This window comes from Triturus cristatus, chromosome 7 (assembly GCF_964204655.1).
Source record: "Triturus cristatus chromosome 7, aTriCri1.1, whole genome shotgun sequence".
NCBI lineage: Eukaryota > Metazoa > Chordata > Amphibia > Caudata > Salamandridae > Triturus > Triturus cristatus.
This window is the reverse complement of record NC_140590.1, coordinates 1,848,921,853-1,848,947,735: the sequence shown is the minus strand read 5'-3', so window position 1 is coordinate 1,848,947,735 and position 25,883 is coordinate 1,848,921,853. Positions and strand designations below refer to the sequence as shown.

The following is a 25,883-nucleotide window of genomic DNA, read 5'->3' as shown; positions in this document are numbered from 1 at the left end:
TTGATGTGGCTATCTGAGTGCACTAGACCTGATGGACCCTTTATGATACAATCTTTTTGTGTATTATTTCAGATCTACTGCCTGTATCTCAGTATACACAAGTTATGGTTCTTTTATGATAGAATCTTTTCTGTATTATTTCACATCTAGTGTCCCTACCTTACTGCAGCACAAACTATTGACCCTTTTATTATTGAATCTCTGTGTGTGATCCAATGATTACTATTGTAGTTGATGCTAGCAGCAACCATTCCCTGAGGGCTGGTTTACATTCACCCCACACGCATTCAGCACAGACATCACTGGATATGTGACCCTGGTAATAAAAAGGAGTCGAGCGCATGTGCCGTACCCACTTCCACCATCTATCTGTGTCTGTGTGTTCATTATCTATGCATGATACTGCCCCTGGGCCGTACCACATTACATTGTGCTGTAGACAGGGTATGCAACCATGTTACCTCTGGCAGTGGGGAAAACTTCTGTTATGTAGCTTTTAGATGCATGGATATCACAGGTGGAAGGCTACTTTACAGAGCATGAATATTGATGAAGATGATGGTTGCATGTTGTGTGTAGTGTCAGATATGTGTACATAGCATTGCCTCTAGAATCACTGGGACCCCAAGGAACCACCCGAGGTAGTGACACGGGACCCACGGGGACTGTATGCAGTGTGAAAACACAACCGCGGGTTCCTATTATCTTCTATGGACAATGTCGTGGTTGGAATTTTAAAAATTAGGGACACTTCTAATCGAGTCAGGACCAAACCCTTTTGGACTTAAGAAGTTCTAGGGTTAGCACCCACGAGAGCACCGGAGTACTCGAGTTACCTCACCCAGGGAACCCGGGTGTATAGGTGTCTTTTGGTGTTGGGTCGCGTCGTCGATTTCAATGGAAGCCTGCAAATAACTGCTGCTGCTGTGAAGAGGAGAAGTGTCCATAGAGATCCAAACCTGGATCTGTGATGTAAGGAACCTGAAAGCAGAGGGGAAAGAGTCCGGGTCACTTACCAGTGACCTAGGGCAGGATGGACCAATGCCCACAGATGTCGGGTGCTTCAGGTGAGTTGATGGGTGTCTTGACTCTTCAGCCACGAGGTCCAGGAGGCATTGACGAATTCCACGAGCCGGATTCGAGCTGTCCCACGAAGTCTGTCGAGTGCTGCGGTGTCAGCGACCAGAATGGACTCAACAAGCCTTGGCAACGGCAAGTCACTGGAATTCAGAGAAAGGACTGCGGTGCAGGCCAGCAAGGTCTGAGGGACTCACCCAGCGAAGGTAAGTCGGGGCACGTCTGGAGCAACCAGGTAAGCCCAAGCAGAAAAGGAGTTGCCTTCGTGGGGACCTGCTAGCTAACGGGCTAGTGATCGCGAAGGAGCCTCATGCGGTCGCACTTGAAGCTGGCCCACGGGTCACTCGTGGAGTGGAGGCCAACAATCTTCGGTGCAGGAGGTACTCAAGACTGGAGCTACCCGGAGCCCACAGCACAACTTCGAGGAGGACCAGGAAGATAGTGTTGCTGCAAAAGTTCACGGTGTCCAAGGGTCACAGTTCCACGTCACCCACGGTAGCCACGGGCGTCAGCTTTGCTGTGGACTGAGGGTAGCCTCGGGGAAGTCTGGAAATCCACCTCTGGGGATGCAGAGCCTTCGGTGTCCGGCAGGAGCTTCAGAATTGCAAACCGGTGAGTTGATTATTTGGTGCCTGCCAAGCAGGAGAGTCACTCCTTGACCCCAAGGGAGATCTCTTCAGTCTTCTAGTCAGGATAGAACTTCAAAGGTCCAGGATGTAAGTTGCAGAGTTTCGTCCAGGGTAATCTAAAGTCCTAGGGACTGGATTCCTATACTTATATTGAGTTTAGGGGATGGACTTACTCTAAGGCCCCACCTATGGGTGGGCCAGGAAAGAGGGGTGGTTACACCCATTTCCTTTGTCCAGTTTCACGCCAGAGCAGGGGCAGGTAGCCCCTGCAACCGGTTTGAACTGGAGTATGCATAGGGACACCAAGTGTGCCCCCAGTGCAGGACTTCAAAGCACCAGAGAGTGCTCTCGTCCAGCCCCAATACACATCAGCCTGTCTGGGGAGGTGGTTACACCTCCCCTCGACAGGAAACCTATTGTCCAGGCCTCCCCTGCCGGAGTTTCAGACCCGTGTCTGTGGCAGAGGCATCCATTTTGTGATGCCAGGGCTCAGGAAAGTCCTACTGGGTTTAGCCAGTGTGAACATGTCTCTCCCTCTAGAAGGGTGGAATGCTACCCCCGCCGCCAGAATTGGCGGGGGGTAGTATTCCAAAGCGTTTGACACCAAACACGACATGTTTTGATGCAGCTATCCCAAAGTTAGCATTGACCGCGAGGTTATAATGCACTTAAGAGTATATGGTATGGCTGTATCACAGAACAGCCAAAAGGAAGTATTTCCGAAAGCAGCAGAGGGGCTCAGATCATGCTTGGGCACCCTCTCACATAAAACCAAGCACTCTGCCTTCAGGATTTTCAAGGAGTGGCTTATAGGTTTATATGTGTCTGTATAGGGTAGTGATATAGGTAGCCTATACCACAGTAAGGGGTGCAAGCACACCCTTACCCAGGCTGCAGTAGCAGACCTGTGGTGTCATTTTGGAGTGCTTCCCAGGGGTGGCATAATATATGCCGCAGCCCCTGGTAGGCCTCTGATGGACCTATGCCCTAGGTTCATAGTATACCATATACTAGGGGCTTATAAGGCACTCCAGAATCCAATTAGATATGTACCTAATGTACATGGAAACCATGAAAGCAGCTAGGCTGTGGTCCTGATTAGCAGGGCCACAGCCAGACTAAGGTCGAAAAACAGTGAAACACCAGCAAAAAGTGGGGGTACCCATGTGAAGCAGATCCTACTCTCCTACACAACCTCCCCCCCCCCCCAAAACGCAGGGACATTAAACTAACCTTGACCAGTTGAGTCTTCATGTTCTAAGTGGAAATACCTAGAGAGTCCATCTGCATTGGCATGGTTACTCCTAGGTCTATGTTCCACTGTAAAGTCTATTCCCTGTAGGGAAATGGACCACCTAAGCAGTTGGGGTTTTCACCCTTCATTTGTTTTAGCCATAAGAGGGGCTTATGGTCTGTCTGAACAAGGAAGTGAGTACCAAACAAGTATAGCCTTAACTTCTTCAGAGCCCAAACCACAGCAAAGGCCTCCCTCTCAATGGCTGACCAACGTTTCTCTCTAGTCGTCAGCCTTCTGCTTATGAAAGCTACTGGCTGATCCTGACCTTCTTCATTCATTTGTGACAGTACAGCCCCAACCCCCAATTCAGATGCATCAGTTTGAACAATGAACTTCTTGGAGTAGTCAGGATTCTGCAGAATGGGAGCAGTACACATGGCCTGCTTCAGGTCATCAAATGCCTTTTGACAGCTTGCTGTCCACTGAACCTTTTTGGGCATTTTCTCAGAAGTTAAGTCATTCAAGGGTGTCACTATTGATCCATACCCTTTGACAAATCTCCTATAGTACCCAGTCAGGCCTAAGAAGGCTCTCACCTGAGTCTGGGTAGTTGGAGCAGTCCATTCCATTATGGTCTGGATCTTGCTCTGCAATGGTTGAACCTGGTCTCCACCTACAAGGTGGCCCAGGTACACAACCTGACTCTGCCCTATCTGGCACTTAGTAGCCTTGATAGTTAGGCCTGCTTTTTGCAGGGCCTCCAAAACATTCCTTAGGTGGACCAGGTGATCCTCCCAGGTGGAGCTAAAGACAGCAATATCATCCAGATATGCTGCACTAAAGGCTTCCAGGCCTGTGAGAACTGTATTCACCAACCTTTGGAAAGTGGCAGGTGCATTCTTCAAACCAAAGGGCATTACCACAAATTGATAGTGCCCACTAGGGGAAGAAAATGCTGTCTTTGGCTTTGAATCATCAGCTAGTCTGATCTGCCAGTAGCCAGCTGTCAAGTCAAATGTGCTAAGGTACTTGGCTGAGGCCAAAGTATCTATAAGCTCATCTGCCCTTGGTATTGGATGGGCATCAGTCCTAGTGATTGCATTGAGACCCCTGTGGTCCACACAAAACCTCATCTCTCTTTTTCCGCCACTGGTGTGAGGTTTTGGCACAAGGCCCACTGGACTAGTCCAAGGGCTATCTGAGGGTTCAATCACACCCAAATTCAAAATGTTCTGGACTTCTGTCCTGATACAGTCCCTGACATGGTCAGGTTGCCTATAAATCTTATTTTTAATAGGCAGACTGTCCTCAGTGTCCACTTTATGAGTGCGCCAGGTAGTCTGAGTTGGAGTCAGTGAGAACATGTGTCTGAACTGATTGAGAACCTGTCTGCAATCAGTTTGCTGCTGGGCAGTGAGGCTGCCTGCCAAGGCTACACCATCAACTGACCCATCATCAGGGTTCCGTGAGAGGAGGTCAGGGAGTGGGTCACTCTCTTCCTCCTGTCCCTCATCAGTTGCCATGAGCAAGCCCATGTCAGCCCTGTCCACATATGGCTTTAGCCTGTTGACATGAAGTACCCTGTGGGGACTCCTAGGGGTTCCAAGGTCTACCAAGTAGGTAACCACCCCTTTCTGTTCAACAATAGTGTGGGGTCCACTCCACTTGTCCTGGAGAGCTGCCGGGGCCACAGGCTCCAACACCCACACTTTCTGTCCTGACTGGTAAACAGTCAGTACAGCCTGTTGGTCATGCCAGGCTTTTTGCAGTTCCTGGCTAGCCTCAAGGTTTTTGAATGCCTTTTTCATGTACTCAGCCATCCTGGAGCGGAGACCAAGTACATAGTCCACTATGTCTTGCTTTGGGGGCTTGAGAGGTAACTCCCATCCTTCCTTCACCAAACACAATGGACCCTTGACAGGGTGACCAAACAGAAGTTCAAAAGGGCTGTAGGCAACTCCCTTCTGAGGCACCTCCCTGTATGCAAATAAAAGGCAGGGCAAGAGAAGGTCCCACTTTCGCCTAAGCTTCTCTGGGAGTCCTTTGATCATGCCCTTTAAGGTTTTGTTGAATCTCTCAACTAAACCATTGCGGGTGATAGGGTGTGGTGAACATGAAGTTCACTCCACACTCATTCCACATAGCAGTTAAGTAACTTAACATGAACTTTGCACCACTGTCAGATACTACCTCCTTTGGAAAACCTACTCTTGAAAACACACTCAAGAGGGCTCTTGCCACTACAGGTGCTGTAGTGGTCCTTAGGGGAATTGCTTCTGGATACCTGGTGGCATGATCCACTACCACCAGTATAAATCTGTGCCCAGATGCTGTTTGGGGATCCATGGGACCAACTATGTCAATCCCTACCCTTTCAAAGGGCACCCCCACCACAAGTAGTGTTATCAGGGGGGTCTTTGTAGTGCCACCTGCTTTGACACTGGCTTGGCAGGTTACACTGGAGCGACAATAATCCTTTGTGTCTTCAGACATGTGGGGCCAGTGAAAGTGAGGAACAATTCTGTCCCAAGTCTTGTTCTGGCCTAAGTGTCCTGCTAGGGGAATATCATAGGCTAGTGTCAATAGGAAACCCTTAAACTTCAGAGGTATAACCAACCTCCTGGATGCACCAGACTTGGGGTCTCTACTCTCTGAGTATAGGAGTCCATCATCCCAATAAACTTTATGGGTGCCACTAGCATTCCCAGCAGCCTCATCAGCAGCTTGCTGTCTGAAGGTTTCAAGAGAGGGGCAGGTTTACTGCTCCTGGCTCAGATCAGACCTGGAAGGACCCCCTGACCCCAAGAACTCAACCTGGTCAGGTTCAAGCTCCTCTGGGACAGTTGCTTCTGCAGGCTCAAGATCATCTCCCTGAGGAGACTGATCAGTATCCTGAGACAGATGGGAAGGCTCTGCCTTAACCCTACTGCTCCTCCTCTTGTGAGGCACGTGGTCCATTATTCCAGAATCCAGGGCCTGTCCAGCTTTTGACATTTTTGCCTGTGACCTGGTCACAGCAAAGACATGTGCAGGGATCCCTAACATTTCTGCATGTGTCCTGAGCTCCACTTCAGCCCAAGCAAAAGTTTCCAGATCATTGCCAAGCAAGCACTGTACAGGTAGGTCCGCACTTACCACAACCTTCTTAAGGCCAGTTACCCCTCCCCAGGAGAAGTTAACAACTGCCAGAGAATGGTCTGTTCTGACATTGCTAGCATTGGTCACTTGGTACATTTCACCAAGTATAATCTGCCCAGGATCCACAAGATCTTTTGTCACCATTGTGACACTTGCTCCTGTGTCCCTGAATGCCCAAGCTTCTACTCCATTAATTAAAGGCTGCTGTCTGTATCTGCCCAGGTTACTGGGGCTCACAAAGGGGGACATAGCCATGCCCCCATTACTAACAAGCACAGCCTGAGTTGGTACTCTGACTAGGCCAGAGTCCATCTCAGAACCCAGGGTCAACCCTATTACACCCTTATTCTGTGTGTTCCCACCACCAATTGTAACTGCACTAGGGGGAGCAGGTGCCTTAGCGGCATTGGTGGGGGCTGGAGTATTTTCTTTGGCCTTGGTGCAGTCACTAGTTCAGTGAGTTTTCTGTTTACAGATTTTGCACCAGGGCTTCTTTTGGCCTTTACCCTTTCCTGACTGTGTATCCCCACCTGAAGAAGATTTTTGGGGCCCTTGAGAAGACTTCCGGTCTTTACCCTTGTCCCCACCCTTGTCAGAGTTTTTGGAATCTTGCTTCTTTGGGTCACCACCTTGGTTCTGTACCTTCTGCCTCACCCTGGTTCTGACCCATTTGTCTGCATTCTTTCCCAATTCTTGGGGAAAGGTCAGATCAGAGTCTACCAGGAACTGGTGCAACAGCTGATTTCGACAGTTATTAAGAATCTGCTCCCTCATTATCAGTCCTGATTTTGTGCCTTTTGGGTGTCTCTGAACTTTAACCTGTATTGTTCAGTGGTTAGGCCAAACCCATCTATCAGAGCACTTTTCAAGACTTTGTAGTCATCAGCATCCTCTTCTCTTACACTGAGGAGCTTGTCTCTACCTTTGTCTGCAAAGGAGAGCCATAAGATTGCTGCCCACTGACCTTGAGGGACCTTCTGTACTTTACAGGCCCTCTCCAAGGCAGTTATCCATTTGTGGATGTCATCCCCACTCTGGTAGGGAGGGACAATCTTACTTAGGTTTCTATGGTCATAATACCTTTCCCTAACTCTAGGGAAATTGCTGCCACCAAGGGACTCTAGTCCCTCCTTTTTACTAGCTCTGTAGAGCTCTAGGGCTTCCCTATCTAAGGCCATCTGCTGTTTTCTGAGGTTGAACTTGTCTTGCTCATACTTCAACAGTCTCTCTCTCTCTCCTCTCCTGGGAGGTTTCCCTCCCTCTGTGAGAAGAAACAGAGGTTCCAATAGAGGGGTTAGACTGGATAGATCCCCTAGACAGAGATCTATCCCTTCTAGCCCTGTTGTCAGGCCTAACAGGAGGAATAAAGAAAGTGGCATTATTGTCATCCTCCTCATCCTCATCCTGGTGGTCTGTGTTCACCAGAGTCTGGTCATTGTCACCAGTCTGGTCAGCATTAGAGTTAGGGTCAGGGGAGTTTCCACCCCTGGACCCACCCTCAGGTGCTGACCCACCCGCACTGTCTAAATCATCAGGCCCACTAGGCCCTGTGATATCATCAAGTTTCCGTATCTTTATGAGATGCTGGGTGGATGGACTTTTGCCTGTCTTCAGCTTCCTAATGGAACATAAGGCCCTAAGCTGAGCAAAGGAGAGATCCTCATATTTATAGGGAAGGAGCTCACTGGTTCCTGGTAGGGACCCACTGGTTCCTGGCTGGTTAGACATTACTAATGTGGTGTGGTGTATTGCACTACCTACACTAGTGTGGCCTAGTAAACTCTCTTGAGTTGTAGAAAGGGTGTGCGATCCCTTAACACACAACTCTAAGTTCAGTAGAACTTACTGTAGGTAAACTTGATATTATATGTACCTCAGGTACCTTTAGCGGTTTTCAGTTGATCAATTCAATTGAGATTATCTGGTAAAACAATAGCAAGCTGGAATCCCATACGCTGCACACCAATGTGAGAAGGTGGCCTGATATATGCTGTCCACTAGTTCTAGTGGGCACCTTGTATCAGTCCAAACAACCCCTTATGGTGAGAGGTTAAAGACAACCTTATATGAAGCTATCCTAGTGGTAGCTATGGAGAGCAGCCTTCAGGCTAAGTCTTGAAGGAATGTAAAGCAGCTTGTTTTACCAGTCTATATTCTCTTGAATGATCAAATGAAAAGACAACCACACCAGGTATATATTTAAAATATATGTATTTAGGTTAACACACACCCCTCTAATCTCTTTATGAGTCTGGAGTTCAAAGTACTTAGTTTACAAGTGAGCAAGCATCAGTAAAAGCACAAATCCCCGTTTGGACCCTAGGGGCATACCAAACCATATACCAAAAAAGTGGTATAAGAACCACTACTGGAATAGGCACTAGGCCTATTGCCTCTAAAATCGGTGGGACCCCAAGGAACCACCCGAGGTAGTGACACAGGGGACCCACGGGGACTGTATGCAGTGTGAAAACACAACCGCGGGTTCCTATTATCTTTTATGGGCAATGTCGCGGTTGGAATTTTAAAGATTAGGTACACTTCTAATCGAGTCAGGACCAAACCCTTTTGGACTTAAGAAGTTCTAGGGCTAGCACCCATAAGAGCACCGGAGTACTTGAGTTACCTCACCCAGGGAAGCCGGCTGCTTTTGGTGTCGGGTCGCGTCGTCGATTTCAATGGAAGCCTGCAAAGAACTGCTGCTGCCGTGAAGAGGAGAAGTATCTGGAGAGATCCAAGCCTGGATCTGTGATGTAAGGAACCTGAAAGCAGAGGGGACAGAGTCTGGGTCACTTGCCGGTGACCTAGGGCAGGATGGACCAATGCCTACAGATGTCGGGTGCTTCAGGTGAGTTGATGGGTGTCTTGACTCTTCAGCCACAAGATCCAGGAGGTGTCGACAAAGTCCATGAGCCGGATTCGAGCTGTCCCACGAAGTCTGTCGAGTGCTGCGGTGTCGGCGACCAGAATGGACCCAACAAGCCTTGGCAACGGCAAGTCACTAGAATTCAGAGAAAGGACTGCGGTGCAGACCAGCAAGGTCTGAGGGACTCACCCAGCGAAGGTAAGTCGGGGCACGTCTGGAGCAACCAGGTAAGCCCAAGCAGAAAAGGAGTTGCCTTTGTGGGACCTGCTAGCCAATGGGCTAGTGATCGCGAAGGAGCCTCAAGCGGTCGCACTTGAAGCTGGCCCACGGGTAGTGGAGGCCAACAATCTTCAATGTAGGAGGTGCTCAAGACTGGGGCTACTCAGAGCCCAAAGCACAACTTCGAGGACAATCAGGAAGATAGTGTTGCTGCAAAAGTTCAAGGTGTCCAGGGGTCACGGTTCCACATCACCCACGGTAGCCACAGGCCTCAGCTTTGCTGTGGACTCAGGGTAGCCTCGGGGAAGTCTGGAAATCCACCTCTGGGGATGCAGAGACTTCGGCATCCGGCGGGAGCTTCAGAATTGACCAGTCAGTTGCTTCTTTGGTGCCTGCCAAGCAGGGGAGTCACTCCTTGACCCCAAGGGAGATCTCTTCAGTCTTCTAGTCAGGATAGAACGTCGAAGGTCCAGGATGTACGTTGCAGAGTTTCGTCCAGGCTAATATAAAGTCCTAGGGACTGGATTCCTATACTTATAGTGAGTTTAGGGGATGGACTAAATCTAAGGCCCCACCTATGGGTGGGCTAGGAAAGAGGGGTGGTTACACCCATTTCCTTTGTCCAGTTTGGCGCCAGAGCAGGGGCAGGTAGCCCCTGCAACCGGTTTGAACTGGAGTATGCACAGGGACACCAAGTGTGTCCCCAGTGCAGGACTTCAAAGCACCAGAGAGTGCTCCCGCCCAGCCCTAATAAACATCAGCCTGTCTGGGGAGGTGGATATACCTCCCCTCGACAGGAAACCTATTGTCCAGGCCTCCCCTGCCGGAGTTTCGGTCAGCAGCAGGAGGCCAGACCCGTGTCTGTGGCAGAGGCATCCATTTTGTGATGCCAGGGCTCAGGAAAGTCCTACCGGGTTTAGCCAGTGTGAACATGTCTCTCCCTCTAGAAGGGTGGAATGCTACCCCCGCCACCAGAATTGGCGGGGTGTAGTATTCCAAAGCGTTTGACACCAAACACGACATGTTTTGATGCAGCCATCCCAAAGTTAGCATTTACCGTGAGGTTATACTGCACTTAAGAGTATATGGTATGGCTGTATCACAGAACAGCCATAAGGAAGTATTTCCGAAAGTTGCAGAGGGGCTCAGCTCATGCTTGGGCACCCTCTCACATAAAACCAAGCACTATGCCTTCAGGATTGTCAAGGAGTGGCTTATAGGTTTATATGTGTCTGTATAGGGTAGTGATATAGGTAGCCTATACCACAGTAAGGGGTGCAAGCACACCCTTACCCAGGCTGCAGTAGCAGACCTGTGGTGTCATTTTGGAGTGCTTCCCAGGGGTGGCATAATATATGCTGCAGCCCCTGGTAGGCCTCTGAGGGACCTATGCCCTAGGTACATAGTATACCATATACTAGGGGCTTATGAGGCACTCCAGAATCCAATTAGATATGTACCTAATGTACATGGAAACCATTTTAGAGAGGAAGCAGCTAGGTTGTGGTCCTGATTAGCAGGACCACAGCCAGACTAAGGTCGAAAAACAGTGAAACACCAGCAAAACATGGGGGTACCCATGTGAAGCAGATCCTACTCTCCTACATGCTGCCCCACTGGTATTTGGCTGCGTCTGTCCAAATATCTATATATATAACACAACAACTAACATTACACCTACAACAAGCCAGGGCTCCTGGCTTTGTCAATGATTGTAAATTGCATAAGAGAAATAAGCAAAAACTATGACTTTGTTGTATATAATATTGAAAATGCTTCAGTTCAGTAGGTGAGGTTGTGACGTAAGGCTAGAGCTACTGACGTTCGATCTGAGAAAGCAGCTTCATGCTGGATTTCTTTTGTTAATAGAGCGCGGAACACAATCTGCCTTTCTCTATTAACAAAAGAAGTGCAGCAAGTCTACAAGCATGATCTGTGCTTTCAGAATCACCTGAAAGAACACGTCGTGCTTGTGGACTTGCTGCATTTCTATTGTCAAAAGAGCGTGGCAGATTGTGTGTCTTTGTGAAAGTAATCATGATAATGGCAGCACATGGCGGGAGCTGGGATTAACATGATTACTTTCGCAAAGGCATACAGTCTGCCCCGCAGCCATGCCCTTTTAACAAGCTAAATGCAGCAAGTTCAGGATGCTGAACTTACCTACCTCTGTGCACTCTTCACAAACCACACTGCGCACTCGAGGTGAGATACATGCACGCACATTCGCGGTTGGCTACTGCCACTGCGGCAAGTCGCTAGCATATAGCCAAAGATGCTGCTTCACCTTTAACATTAGAAAGAATAATTTCAGAGACAACAGGAATATTTCCCACTCGTTTCATATCTAAATCGAGGGCAGGACCTCATTCTGTATCTGTTTAAGGACGTTCTGTAGAATGGCCATTGAGGGAGGGCCATTACAAAGAGTGTAAACTGTGGCAAATATAGTCTCCCAGGTGTTGTAGTCTGCTAGAGGGGGGACCAAGCCATTGGGTAAACATATAGTCAGCATTCTGTGCCTGTCTTGTGGCCCTGTAAGGGGAAAAACAGCTTCAAGTTGATCTATTGTTTGGGCAATCCAAAAGGGTATTTTTTCACAATTTGCAGGCCGTTTGCCCATAACTGAATTAACAATTACAGGACTGATGACATCACCTTCAGGCACCTGTGGTTGTCCCTGAAGGGAAACCCTGGGTGCTCTGTCCAGCAAGGCTCGTGAAACAAATTGGGTCATGCATCTATATGGGGCAACAAGACCATTATATAAAGCATGAGTTTGTACTAAATTGATATGTCCTGAATCTGGATTCGGGGTGCCTACCAGGTGGCCTCTTCAGTACTTAAGGGGACATTCGGACAGTGGCAAACACCTGGGGAAGGTGCAATTAAACCAAGTCTGGCGCTCCCAGACCATAAGGGGAATCTCAGTAAGAGCATACAGTCTATATGCAGCCGGAGCGGGTGCTACTGTATATTCATGGAAGTATTATCATTACCATCCACAGCCGGGAAAGTGACCCATGAATAAAAATCTTGAAATAAATGTTGAGTTACCGCTGGGAGTCAAATAACAGAAATAACTACAGGTTGTGACATAGTTAACAGAGAAAGGATTCAAGGCAAAGCACTGTCAGGGTTTAACAAACCTTTAATATTCAAGCTTGAAAAACCACCAGAACCAAAGTGCTGCCTAATCACTGCAGAGGTAAAATCCCCAGCACCACAGACATCTCCGGGAAAAGGTCCTGGGATATTGTGGGCAAGCAAAAGCCCTACTCAGGGTTCCCGCAAGTAAGAACCAGACCAAATGTTGGCGGCAGCATGTTGCAGGGTTTCAGCTCTGGAACAGAACTATGCTTGCGACCATAGAACATCAGTATTTAGGGACTGAGTCACCATACTACTTTAGTGTTTAGGAGCCTGAGTCCGAATAGCTATAGTGCCTCATTTGCCCTCCTAACCTTACCAGAGAAATAAGTGAATTGCACCTCTGGAACACAACACTCTCGACCCTCTCAGGGATGGCGGTAACAGGACACACCCTTTCGCTCTCTCACTCGTACTCACCCACAATATGATAATAAGAAGACACGAAGGAAGTTTAGAATATTTATTTAAACTATTGTGCTCTGAAATGCAGTATGCATGACACAGCTAGTAAACAAATGCACACTAAAAATATTGTTAGCATAATAATCTATATATCATGGAAAGCCTGGTAATTTTATAGGACAAAGTAACCTAAAACCCCTCCCTTGCTACTGAAACTAAATGGTTATATATCAAAACTCTGGGAGTACTGGCAGACCCAAGACCTTAGCTTTCACAGGTGGACGTTCTGCATCTCAGCAGACGCAGTGCTCTTGTCTCAGAACTCTCTCTCCATGTGTTTTTTAGGACTCCTGTGCTCATCTCTATGACAAGACATGTGTGCGCATAAGCAACAGCTGCATTCTCATGTTATGACTAGGTGCCAGTGCCTGACCAGAGAGAATAACAAGGTACATTGTTGTTTTACCTTGTCTATGGTGTTCAGACTAAATCCCAGGGAAAGAACAGAATGTGAAAACATATGCAGGCTCCATGCAAAAGTACAATGTGGCTCAAAAGCAAGCGTGTTTACATAGTAACGAGTGCAAAGGAAAATTATGCATACAACGTGCACAGTTAGGCTAACATAGGGAAAACTACAGCATAATAAAACCTAATGTCTGGATGAGGAGTGATAAAACCCAATGTCTAGATGAGGAGTGACAAAAGTCCTTGTAATAACTGTACACATATTTTTTAGAATGTCAGTAAATCCGACATCAATAACCATCATGTTACACGTACGCACACTCACAAACTTGTATCATTGCTGTCGGATTCATCCGAGATGTCCTCCCCATCAACTCTGAGTCAGAGATACGTGGTCAGACAGGCCCGGTGACCCAAACCCAAACCTATCTATTGACAGGTCACAGGTGGGGTTGCACTTAACCTGAAGACATACGCGCACCCAGGGAAAACCCTGATTGATCCCACAGATAGGTAGTCACACCACAAACAGGACCGAGGCGATTGACCCCAATAAAACCTGTTTGGCCAAAGGCTCGCGTTCCCAAAATACCACAAAGTTAGATGCCACATGTAGTCAGGAATACTAAGTCAATCAGGACACGACATGTACACTGCATGGGATGATCACACACTCCCCACACCGGACATCTGGACACGCACACATATCCACACTAGCTCTACACAAAGTCGACAGACAACTGTGCCCCCTTATTAGATGATTGTACTTGTTTATGACTGAGAAAAATGTCAGATTGTTTTATTTCACTCACAAAATGTATATATGTGCTACCAAAACTTCTGTACTTCGAAACTGTCTTCAGACACGCCTCTGTCAATACTCCACCGGCCCCTGTGTTCAATTAAACCTTCGTGTTCCTGTTTTGCCAAACGCCTCTTATCTTTTCATTTATTCAAAAGTAAATTCATATCCAAGTAACATTTGACCATGTGTCTGTATGAATGAGATATATTTATATGGGTGACTGGGAGCCTGTGTCGTATGCGCCTGTGGTACAGGACATACCATTCACCATATGTGGCTCTATTACATGTGTAACACAAACATACAATCGTTTTTTTTATGGGAGGAATTTAAAGTGCTGAATTTTTTTTCTGCATAAATGTTCAAAGAAAGGGACATTTTTCTGCACTTTAAATTTCTCCCACATAAAACAAAATTACAGTATTTTTGAGTTATACATATGACATAGTGCCTACTGGCTACTGGGGGCAAGAGGCCTGCTGTTTGCAAATGCCACACTTTGAAATGGGAGAAAATGTAAATGAAGAGTTAACTTAATCTTTAAGGTAACTTTTCATTTTCATTTTCTCCAATTTAAAAGCATTCAGAAACATCATTTTGATCTCACACTCCAATATTGAGTTGTCAAGAACTTTTATCTAAGAGTTAATTACCTCAGTGCTTCAGTTCTTCATTCCTTTGCCCCAGGCCTGGGGCATGAATCTGACTGAGCACTGCTCATTATCAGGCCCAGGTATCGGCAGCCTGATGATAATAATGTAAAATAACATAGCCTCCCATTATCTTTAAACAGAAAATGTGAGGCTGTACTTATTTAAAAGTGAACTCAAGGCTGTGAGCTGCTCTGAAGGCGTCTGCGAGCTAGTGGTCGCTCGCGATCGACTGGTTGGCGACTCTTAAAATTGGCAGTGTCCGCGAGAGGACCATGTGCCTCTGGAACCAGCAAAATAAGGGGAAAGAGCCCATTTATGTTGTGGCCAAAAAGACCACCTGCACCGTAGAATGCCCAGCCCAAGAGAAGCCCCTTAATGTGGAAATAAATTGTACCTAAGACTGACTTTTAGTTTTATGAGCTGCAACAGTTCAAGATGAAAGGTAACTTTATGTTGTGCTGCAGTTTCAGGCGGATATAAATGACAAAAAAAGATTGGAACAGGTGAGATAGAAACAAAAAACAAGTTAGACTAAAACAAGAAGCAGCTTCTGCTAAGACTAAACTAAACATCTGAGAAGCTGGTGGGGCTTGGGTCTGACAGAAGTGACTACACAGACACCTCACATCCCAGGTCTGCACACCGCCCCTAAAGAGGAAACTCAAACTGCTTCCTCCACGGACCAGGAATGAATACAGACCCTCAGACTGATCCAGACGGACAAAGAGAAAACTTCAAAATGTCAATTTACAAATGTGGAGCCCCAGAAACGAAAGGAATGGAATCAGAATTATGAAGTAAAAATGTAAAAGGACTTTATCAACTCATCATTGTCAAGAATGAGCACAGGGGGATATGGGAATGACTGACAGGTGCAGAGGACTGATGCACACCCGGAACAGGGTCAACTGACTGACTGTGTGAGAAGTGTAACCCCGGATTATCGCACCCCAGAGGCCTTGAACCTTATCTATGGGCGGAAGTCTCTTATCAGAGGGGTGTGCACTGGGAGAGACGCCGCGCGCCTCAGCATCCGGGACGATAACCCTCCGCTCTGGGGAGTGGCACCGGATGCAAAGACCAGAGAGTTACTCTGAGTCCACAAGACAGCACATCTGATGGGAAGGACCAACTTTAGATCTCTTTGGCTGCCCCCCCCACCCCCCCCCCAACCCCCAAGATGACAAATAATAGTGAAAAATATTCTAATGTAGTTAGAAAGGGAAAAGAATGATTTAGGCTCGATTAAAATAAGTATTGTTCACTGGTGCCAATTTATGAGGGAAAATATCATTTTCCTACAAGTCAGGAGGCTCTGTTATGTAGTTTCCCTTCTTACTACTTTAATACAGCTGCACATACATTCTAAGACACACTACATTTACTACACACCTGCTCCAGTAGGCAAGAAGTAGACACAAAGAAAGGACAACAAAAACTATGCATAGGATCTGTCACCTATAGATCCCTCCTTTCTTGCTGCTTTTTGTGCGTTATGCGCTCTTTGTTAGTGTCTGTCATGTTTTTTTGGGTGCTGTGAAAGAGAACGCGAGTGTCTTTTCACTGTATTTGCATTAATTTCTTCCTTCTGTGACCAGAGACTTTGCATCACTTGCCGGGTGGCGTCTCTTAGGCGTCTCTGATGCTGGGCGTCCACTTGAGACGTCTCTTACCTCGAAGATTGGTTTCTTCTTGGTTGGATTGTACCCAGGCGGCCTTGCTAGCTTCCTTCTCTCTCTTCTGAGCGCCCTGCCATGTTCCTTTGTATTCAGCACTTTGGTTGAGGCCACTTTATCTGCTGTGGATGGTGGATAGGGTGACCAGACGTCCCCGTTTTCCCAGGACGGTCCCTAATTTTGGAGAAGTGTCCCCGTGTCCCGACACTTTTCTCCAAGTGACTCAAATGTCCCTGTTTTCAAACAGTGTCCAGGTTAAACACAGAAATGTCCCTGTTTTTCATTGTTCTGGTTGAGCAGGCGCGCGCATGCTCTCTTTGCACTGTTTACGTCATGTGTTGTCACTGAGGTGATCGCTGTAGCAAGAAGGGAAATCCTTTGAAGAGAGACATTTTACACGCAGCGCCACCTACTTCATCGTGCCAGCCAAAGTTTCTACTTTGGATAAAACAATGTTTCTTCGCCCTGTAGCTTGTATTCATAGCCATACAAACTTTTCAGTAGCCTTTATGCATTCCGTGCAAGGATTAATGCATTGCTCATTGCATGTTTTATTCCTACCCAATTGATGCATACTCTGTGTTCTCCATATCAAAGCTATGACTTGACCTTTTGACTGACCTTTCAGATCACGGCAAACTGTTTAGCTGGAAAGGACTTAAAGGAGCAGGGTTTACGCCTGTGGGAGAGGCGAGCAGCGCTGCTCGAGCTTTTTGCTCAGGTCTTCACACTATTGCACTATGAGACGATACCAATGGCTAGAGTGCACTATACATATCCCAGTAAGGTAACATGACATCCCAGCAGTGACCACGCAAATGTGGGAGAACTGTGTGGTCGACCAGCCTTTGCGATCCTTAAGACCCTAAGGCAGTAATACCTGGAGAGAAGTGGGTTTTTTACATTGGTACATGGCTGCCCTTTGGCAATTTAGCATTTCGCAGTTTACCTCCCATGCTTTTCTGTCACGAGCAACTAAGCAACATTGGTGAGTTGTACTTTACGTGGTGCTGATGCGCAGCTATAGAAACTAGCATCGATAAAGCTAGTAAATCTGGCGTTTGCTAGCCTGTGATGTTTTATTGATTTTTGGCAAATATATGCTAAAGTCCTTAAAAGAGTAAATGTAATAAAAAATACTAATGCTGCTGTGTAAAGGAGAGGGGTGCAAAATAAAAGACCGCAGATTTGTTGACTGTAATGCTTCATCTCGGTCTGTGGAGGGAGCTGTCATTGTAGTCCTTTTTCTATGTCTATGACAGTGTCAAATAGTCCTACTTTATGTCGATGGTTACTGCAAACCGTAGTCCTACTTCTATGTCTATGACCTGTCCCCGTTTTTTGTTTTGAGAATCTGGTCACCCTAATGGTGGAGGACCTCAGCCCTCACCTTAGACCTTGCTGTTGCCTGTCAATGGAGGCCTGTATAGGGAAGACGCGGCCATCTTCTCTGGTCCCCTGTATTATTCAGCTCTCAGAAGATAAAAGATCAAACACCTACAGAGAGGTTTACCTTATTCAATGATGATTCCTTTAGATCGGGAGGGCCGGCATGAAGCCAGTGGGAGGGTGCCCCACGCAGACTCCAGGAGCAGGTGGGACGTCTCTCCTACATCCCCAGATCTGGGTTTAGAATCCAGGGCAAGTCTCTGAGGATGGGGACCAGTGAGGCATCTTCTCGACTGGAGGAAGAGTCTCAAAGAGAGAGTCATCAATCGACTTAACATATCCAGATCCAATCAGAAGGTTCATAAAAGACAGGGTAAAGTGTGCAGGTGTGCCGCAAAGGGACAATCCTACTGAGGGGTCAGGATCAAGGCCTCGGTGGAAGTTCTGTCTCCCAAGAATATCTGCATATCGATAAATCAGTAGAAACCACCCCAAGGGAGAGAGTCCCTTTCCTGATTCACATTCACTAGCATATGAACATCTGAAATGGTGGTGTTAATATCAAAAGAAGCATCTTATGTGCGCCTCATGTGAGGAATTATAAGCACTATATGAGGTTCATGACTGGCAAATGGAAGTCTCCTTTTAGCCTTGTCTGTGCCTCATGTGACACTCCTATGAGTATCCTGATGACCTCATGTGAACCTGTTGTGGACCTCATGTAATCCTCTTCTGGACCTCAAGTTAGCCTTATGTTCACGACTTGTGAGCCGATGAAGCCCAGGATGGGTCGTGAACTTCTTATGAACCTCATGTGAGCTCAGAGTGAGCCTCATGAATGAAGCCCAGAATGAGTCTTGAACTTCCTGTGAGCCTCATGTGAGCTGGGAGTTAGACTCATGGATGAAGTCCAGAATGAGTCGTGAATTTTCTGTGAGCCTCATGTGAGCTGGGAGTGAGACAAATGGCTAAAGCCCATGATGAGTCATGAACTTGCTGTGAGCCTCATGTCAGCTGGGAGTGAGCCTCATGAATGACGCCTAGGAAGAGTCGCAAACTTCCTGTGAACCTCATGTGCGCTCAGAGTGAGCCTCATGAATGGAGCCCAGAATGAGTCATGAACTTCCTGTGAGCCTCATGTGAGCTGGGAGTGAGCCTCATGAATGAAGCTCAGGATGATTCTTGAACCTCCTATAAACCTCATGTGAGCTGGGAGTGAGCCTCATGAATGAAGTCCAGGATGAGTCGTAAACTTGCAGTGAGCCTCATGTCAGCTGGGAGTGAGCCTCATGAATGACGCCTAGGATGAGTCGCAAACTTCCTGTGAACCTCATGTGAGCTGGGAGTGAGCCTCGCGAATCAAGCACGAATGAGTCGTGAATTTCCTGTGAACCTCATGTAAGCTGGGAGTCAGCCTCATGAATGAAGCCCAGGATGAGTCGTGAACTTGCTGTGAGCCTCATGTGAGCTGTGAGTGAGCCTCATGAATGAAGCCCAGGATGAGTCGTGAACTTTCTATGAGACTCATTTGAGCTGCGAGTGAGCCTTATGAATAAAGCCCAGGATGAGTCATAAACTTACTGTGAACCTCATCTACGCTGGGAGTGAGCTTCATGAATGAAGCCCAGGATGATTTGTGAACTTCCTGTGAGCCTCATTTGACCTGGCAGTGAGCCTCATGACTAAAGCACAGGATGAGTCGTAAACTTGCTGTGAACCTCATGTGAGCTGGGAGTGAACCTCATGAATGAAGTCCAGGATGAGTCATGAACTTGCTGTGAGCCTCATGTGAGCTGGGAGTGAGCCTCATGAGTGAGTCTCATGAATAAAGCCCAGGATGAGTTGTGAACTTCCTGTGAACCTCATGCGAGCTGGGATTGAGCCTCATAAATGAAGACCAGGATGAGTTGTGAACTTCCTGTGAACCTCATGTGAGCTGGGAGTGAGCCTCATGGATGAAGCCCAGGATGAGTCGTATCCTTGCTGTGAGCCTCATCTGAGGTGGTAGTGAGCCTCATTAATGAAGCCCGGGATGGGTTGTGAACTTCCTATGAGCATCATGTGAGCTGGGAGTGAGCCTCATGAATGAAGCTTAGGATGAGTCATGAACTTGCTGTGAGCCTCATGTGAGGTGGGAGTGAGCCTCATGAAAGAAGCTCAGGATGAGTCGTGAACTTGCTGTGAGCCTCATGTGAGCTGGGAGTGAGACTCATGATTGAACTCCTGGATGAGTCGTGAACTTGCTGTGAACCTTATCTCAGCTGGGAATGAGCCTCATGAATGAATCCCAGGATGTCGTGAACTTACTGTGAACCTCATGTGAGCTGGGAGTGAGCCTCATGAATGATGATGAGGATGGGTCGTTAACTTACTGTGAACCTCATGTGAGCTGCGAGTGAGCTTCATTAATGAAGCCCAGGATGAGCCGTGAACTTACTGTGAGCCTCATGTGAGCTGGGAGTGAGCCTCATGATTGAAGCCCAGGATGAGTCGAGAACTTACCGTGAACCTCATCTCAGCTGGGAGTGAGCTTCATTAATGAAGCCCAGGATGAGTCATGAAGTTGCTGTGAGCCTCATGTGAGCTGGGAGTGACCCTCATGAAGGAAGCCCAGGATGAGTCATGAACTTCCTGTGAGCCTCATGTGAGCTGTGAGTGAGCCTCATGAATAAAGCCCAGGAAGAGTTGTGAACTTCCTGTAAGCATCATTTGAGCTGCGAGTGAGCCTCATGAATGAAGCTCAGGAAGGGTCGTGAACTTACTGTGAACCTCATCTCAGCCAGTAGTGAGCCTCATGAATGAAGCCCAGGATGAGTCGTAAACTTGCTGTGAGCCTCATGTCAGCTGGGAGTGAGCATCATTAAGAAGCCCAGGATGAGTCATGAAGTTGCTGTGAGCCTCATGTGAGCTGTGAGTGAGCCTCATGAATGAAGCCCAGGAAGAGTCGTGAACTTTCTGTAAGCATCATGTGAGCTGGGAGTGAGCCTCATGAATGAAGCGCAGGAAGAGTCGTGAACTTGCTGTGAGCCTCATGTCAGCTGGGAGTGAGCCTCATAAATGAAGCCCAGGATGAGTAGAGAACTTGCTGTGAGCCTCATGTGAGGGGAGTGAGCCTCATAAATGAAGCCCAAAATGTGTTGTGAACTTGCTGTGAGCCTCATGTGAGCTGGGAGTGAGCCTCATGAATGAAGGCGAGGAGGAGTTGTAACTTCCTGTGAGCTGGGAGTGAGCATCATGACTAAAGCCCAGGATGAGCTGTGAACTTGCTGTGAACATCATGTGAGCTGGGAGTGAGCCTCATAAATGAAGCCTAGGATGAGTCATGAACTTCCTTTGAGCCTCCTGTGGCGTCCTTGGTCGCCCCATAAGAATTGCTTCTTGGCCTTACTTGAGCTTCATTGGTACCTTAGATGAGCTCTGTGCACGCGCTGTTTGATCCTTTTGTGGACCTCAAATGAATTTTTTACAGAGCTCACATGTGCGGACCTCACTAGAGTCAGTGTGGAACTCATGTTAGCTTCGTGTGAACCTTGTGGACACCTTATATGAGCCTCGTGTACACCTCATGTGAGCCTCATATAAACATCATGTGAGCCTCTTGTACACATCATGTGAGCCTTGTGTATACGTCATGTGAGCCTGATGTACACCTCATGTGAGCCTTATGAATGAAGCCTAGGATGAGTCGTGAACTTGGTGTGAGCATCAAGTGAGCTGGGAGTAAGCCTCATGAATGAAGCTCAGGGTGAGTCGTGAACTTGCTGTGAGCATCATGTGAACTGGGAGTGAGCCTCATGAATTAATCCAAGAATGAGTCATGAACTTCATGTGAGACTCATGTGAGCCAGGAGTGAGCCTCATGAATGAAGCCAAGGATGAGTTGGGAACTTCGTGAGAGCCTCATGAGAGCTGAGAGTGTGCCTCATAAATGAAGCCCAGGATGAGTCTTGACCTTCCTGTGAGCCTCATGTGAGCTGGGAGTGAGCCTCATGAATGAAGCCCCGGATGAGTTGTGAATTCCTGTGAGCTGGGAGTGAGCCTCATGAACAAAGCCCAGGATGAGTCGTGTCCTTGCAGTGAGCCTCATCTGAGGTGTTAGTGACCCTCATTAATTAAGCCCAGGATGAGTTGTGAACTTCCTGTGAGCCTCATATGAGCTGGGAGTGAGTCTCATGAATGAAGCTCAGGATGAGTCATGAACTTGCTGTGCGCCTAATGTGGGGTGGGAGAGAGGCTCATGAGTGAAGCCCAAAATGAGTTGTAAACTTCCTGTGAACCTCATGTAAGCTGGGAGTGAGCTTCATGAATGAACTCCAGGATGAGTCGTGAACTTGCTGTGAGCCTCATGTGAGGTGGGAGTGAGCCTCATGAATGATGCCCAGGATGAGTCGTGAACTTACTATGAGCCTCATGTGATCTGGGAATGAACCTCATGAATGAAGCCCAGGATGAGCAGTGAACTTACTGTATCTCAGCTGGGAGTGAGCCTCATGAATGAAGCCCAGGATGTCGTGAACCTCGTGTGAACCTCATGTGAGCTGGGAATGAGACTCATAAATGAAGCCCAGGAAGTGTCGCGAACTTGCTGTGAGCCTCATGTGACCTGGTATTGAGCCTCATGAATGAAGCCAGGATGAGTCGTAAACTTACTGTGAACCTCCTCTCTGCTGGGAGTGAGCCTCATGACTGACGCCCAGGATCAGTTGTGAACTTCCTGTGAACCTCATGTGAGCTGGAAGTGAGCCTCATGAATGAAGTGCAGGATCAGTTGTGAACTTCCTGTGAACCTCATGTGAGCTTGGAGTGAGCCTCATGAATGAAGCTCAGAAAGAGTCGTGAACTTCCTGTGAGCCTCATGTGAGCTTGGAGTGAGCCTCATGAATGAAGCCCAGTATGAGTAGTGAACTTACTGTGAGCCTCATGTGAGGTGGGATTGAGCCTCATGAGTGAAGCCCAGGATGAGTCATGAACTTCCTGTGAACCTCATGTGAGCTGGGAGTGGGCCTCATGAATGAAGTCCAGGATGAGTGATGAACTTTCTGTGAGCCTCATGTGAGCTGGGAGTGAGCCTCATGAATGAAGCTCAGGATGAGTCGTGAACTTCCTGTGAACCTCATCTGCTCTCTGAGTGAGGCTCATTAATGAAGCCCAGGATGAGTTCTGAACTTGCTGTGAGCCTCATGTGAGCTGGGAGTGAGCCTCATGAATGCAGCCCAGGATGAGTCGTTGTTAGACCTGGCACCATTGGCGTGGGTCTCCCTTCCATTTTTTGCTGTTGTCTCCTCTGTTTTTGCTGGTATTAGATGCTCTGGGTGCTGTGCCACTGCCATTCTGTGCCACAGCGCGAATGCTCCCTGTGTAAATATCACATGTTGTTAGAAATGGGATTTCTGGTTGGCTAGGGCTTGAGCCAAAGCCAGGCAGAAACCACCACTCTAGTCAGGGTAAGGAAGTTACATGCCAAAGATAACCCCTGCTCACCCCCTTGGTAGCTTGCCACGAGCAGTCAGGCTTATCCCGGAGGCAATGTGTAAAGCATTTGCGTACGCACACAGCAACAACATCCCAGGCCCACCACAATAGAAACTCCACACAAGGTTATATATAAAAAAAATAGCCTTTGTATTATCATAACACATTAGAATAGTATGCACATATTATACACTGTGCCAACAGGCACTGGGCAATATTTACAAGGGATTATGTACACATGACAGGGCCACATGGACCACTGTCAGAACCAACCCAAAGTGAACTTAGTAAAGGTAGAATTTAGCATAAACATAGAACACAACCAGTACTACTCGTAATCACTGCACTTAGCATCAGCCTGTAACATCAACTACATTAGGCTCAGTCTTACATCAGGCGCCAAACGCATTGTACGCCAAACTCATCAGCATTACCAAATTATGCAATTCTCTCACAAGTCTAAACACATTAGACCCTAACCTCCTAAGCATAACTCATCTTAGGGAATAACTCTCACTAGCATAAACCATTATATGCAAACCAACCTCATAATCATAACGCACATTTAGAGGTATCAACACAGGGTGCGTAATCATACTACATACATTACATTTCCTAGCACCACATCATATTTAGCACGAAAGTCACATTAGAAGTTTAACGCATTAGACACCAACGTCCTAATTATAACTCACAGTAGGCATAATCACATGAACATAAATCACATTAGGGCCTGGCGCCCTATAATTCTAACCATCCTCCCCTAGCCAACTGGCCATCTCAGAAAGGGGGCTCAAATGCCCTAGGTCCCAAGAGTCGGGGTGGCTGCCTAGGCAGCGAAAGTCAAGGGTGCGCCACTGCGCCAACCTAAACGTGGCAGCTGCCCACTACTTGCTGGGCAGCTGGGAAAGTGTGGGGCAAAGGAGCGCATCTGACTTCACAAGACCCCAAAAGAACGGTACGCCTAAACGATGCAGCTGCCCACTACTTGCTGGGCAGCTGTAAAGACTCAAATGCGGCCTGGGCTTTCAGTAGCCCTTAACACAAAAGGGGCCAAACGTTGGAGCCACTTGGGCTCTAAAAATCATCTGCTCCTCTGGAGCGCACTGGCTCCGTAAATAAATATGGCCCGAGCGTTGGAGCCATCTGGGGCTCTAGAATAATAATGTCACTGTGGAGCCACGTACAGGCTCTAGCAATACCCATGCCCCCAAACGTTGGAGCCACTTGGGGCTCTGAAAATGCGTATGCCAGTGTTGGAGCCGCACGGGGCTCTGCAAACAAATAATGCCCCCAATAACGTGGCGCGCACTGGGGCTGTAAATAATTATGCGCATGGTGGAGCCACGCACAGGCTCTAAAAATGAACAGGTCCCCTTTGTTGGAGCGACCCCCTATCAGGCGGGGGCCGCTCAGGAAATCGAAATTGATACTGGCCACGATCGGCCCAAACACAGGAGAGGTGCTCACTCACCAGGGCAGGACTCCTTCGGTCTTCTCTCGGTCCACATGGGAGTCCCGCTGAACCTCGCAACACCTTCCTGCCTTCACCCGGGCCCCCTCCTGGGACCCGGGACTTTAGCTCACCACAACTCGCGGAGGCGGGGTGGACTCCCCTTCTCCTTGCACGCGGCCATTCCGTCTGGCCGCATTTCCGCATGGCGCCCCGCCCACGTCCCGGGCAAGGCTCGCCTGACTTCCGGGTCGCGTTGAGCGCGGCCCGGTGAGGGATTCGTTAGCGGCTCGGGCCGCAGCGGTGAAACGCGGGGTGGGCTCCCGCTATTAAAAATAAAACAGGAAGCGGGGTGGGCACCCGCATCGGCTATAACAACAAAAATGAAGACGCAGGGTGGGCACCTGCGCAACTAAGAATAACAATAAGCGAGGTGGGCTCCCGCCTCTCCTAAATACAGAAAGACTCGGCAGAAACGCGGGGTGGGCACCCGCACCATCAATAAAGCAAAGTGGCGGTGTGGGCACCCGCGCACTAATCAAACGATGCAAGCTAAGACGCAGGGTGGGCACCTGATTCCCTCTCTCTCAGCAGCGCAACGCTGCACAGCCCCAGTTCCTCTTCCTGGGGAAATTTAGAGGACACAGAGCACAGCGCTCCCAGGGTGCCCAAAAAGGTTGCAAATAAAGTCCTGGGTCAAAGAAAATAAAGTCAAAAAGGTCCCAGAAGTCTTCCAGGTATCCAGGGGCTGGGCAGGGCCCAGGGAGGCAAGCCTTCCCCTGGGCCCCAGCAGCAGCACACCCCTGGTAGTTTCAAGTAAAAAACAAGAACATTTCCTTGGGGTCACAGCCCCTTCTTTTATACACACATTTCCCTTTGTGACACAGCACAGGCAAGGGGGGAACCAGATACAAATGGTTCAGGAGCACTTGAGCACTTTGTTTTGCTCAGCCCCTCTCTTCTATTCACAGGACAGGCCAGGGACATCAGATGCACCACGGGGGGTGGAGCCAGCATTGTGGAGGGAAGGCCCAGCCCTATTCAGGTCCCAGGTGCAACTCCTTCCTCCCATCTACATGCAGATCTCTCCATTCACCACCGGGCAGACTCACCCTGGCTCCTGGAATTCCCCAGCCCTGTCACTCAAACTCCAGACAGGCAATTCACATCATACAGCACACAGACATGCCAACCTCTAGAAGTGGCACTTCTCCTATAGTTATAATAAATCCGCGCACATCATTGC

General features: G+C 48.1%; 1 long non-coding RNA gene across 1 annotated transcript in view; it reads right to left on the bottom strand.

The window, feature by feature from the left end:
- Positions 1 to 24,821, bottom strand: part of LOC146813430 (uncharacterized) — a 339,990-nt gene extending 315,169 nt beyond the window's left edge. The window contains exon 1 of the long non-coding RNA XR_014966977.1: positions 24,659 to 24,821. This is a non-coding gene — a long non-coding RNA (uncharacterized LOC146813430). The remainder of the gene's footprint in view (positions 1 to 24,658) is intronic.
- Between the last annotated feature and the right edge of the window lie 1,062 nt (positions 24,822 to 25,883).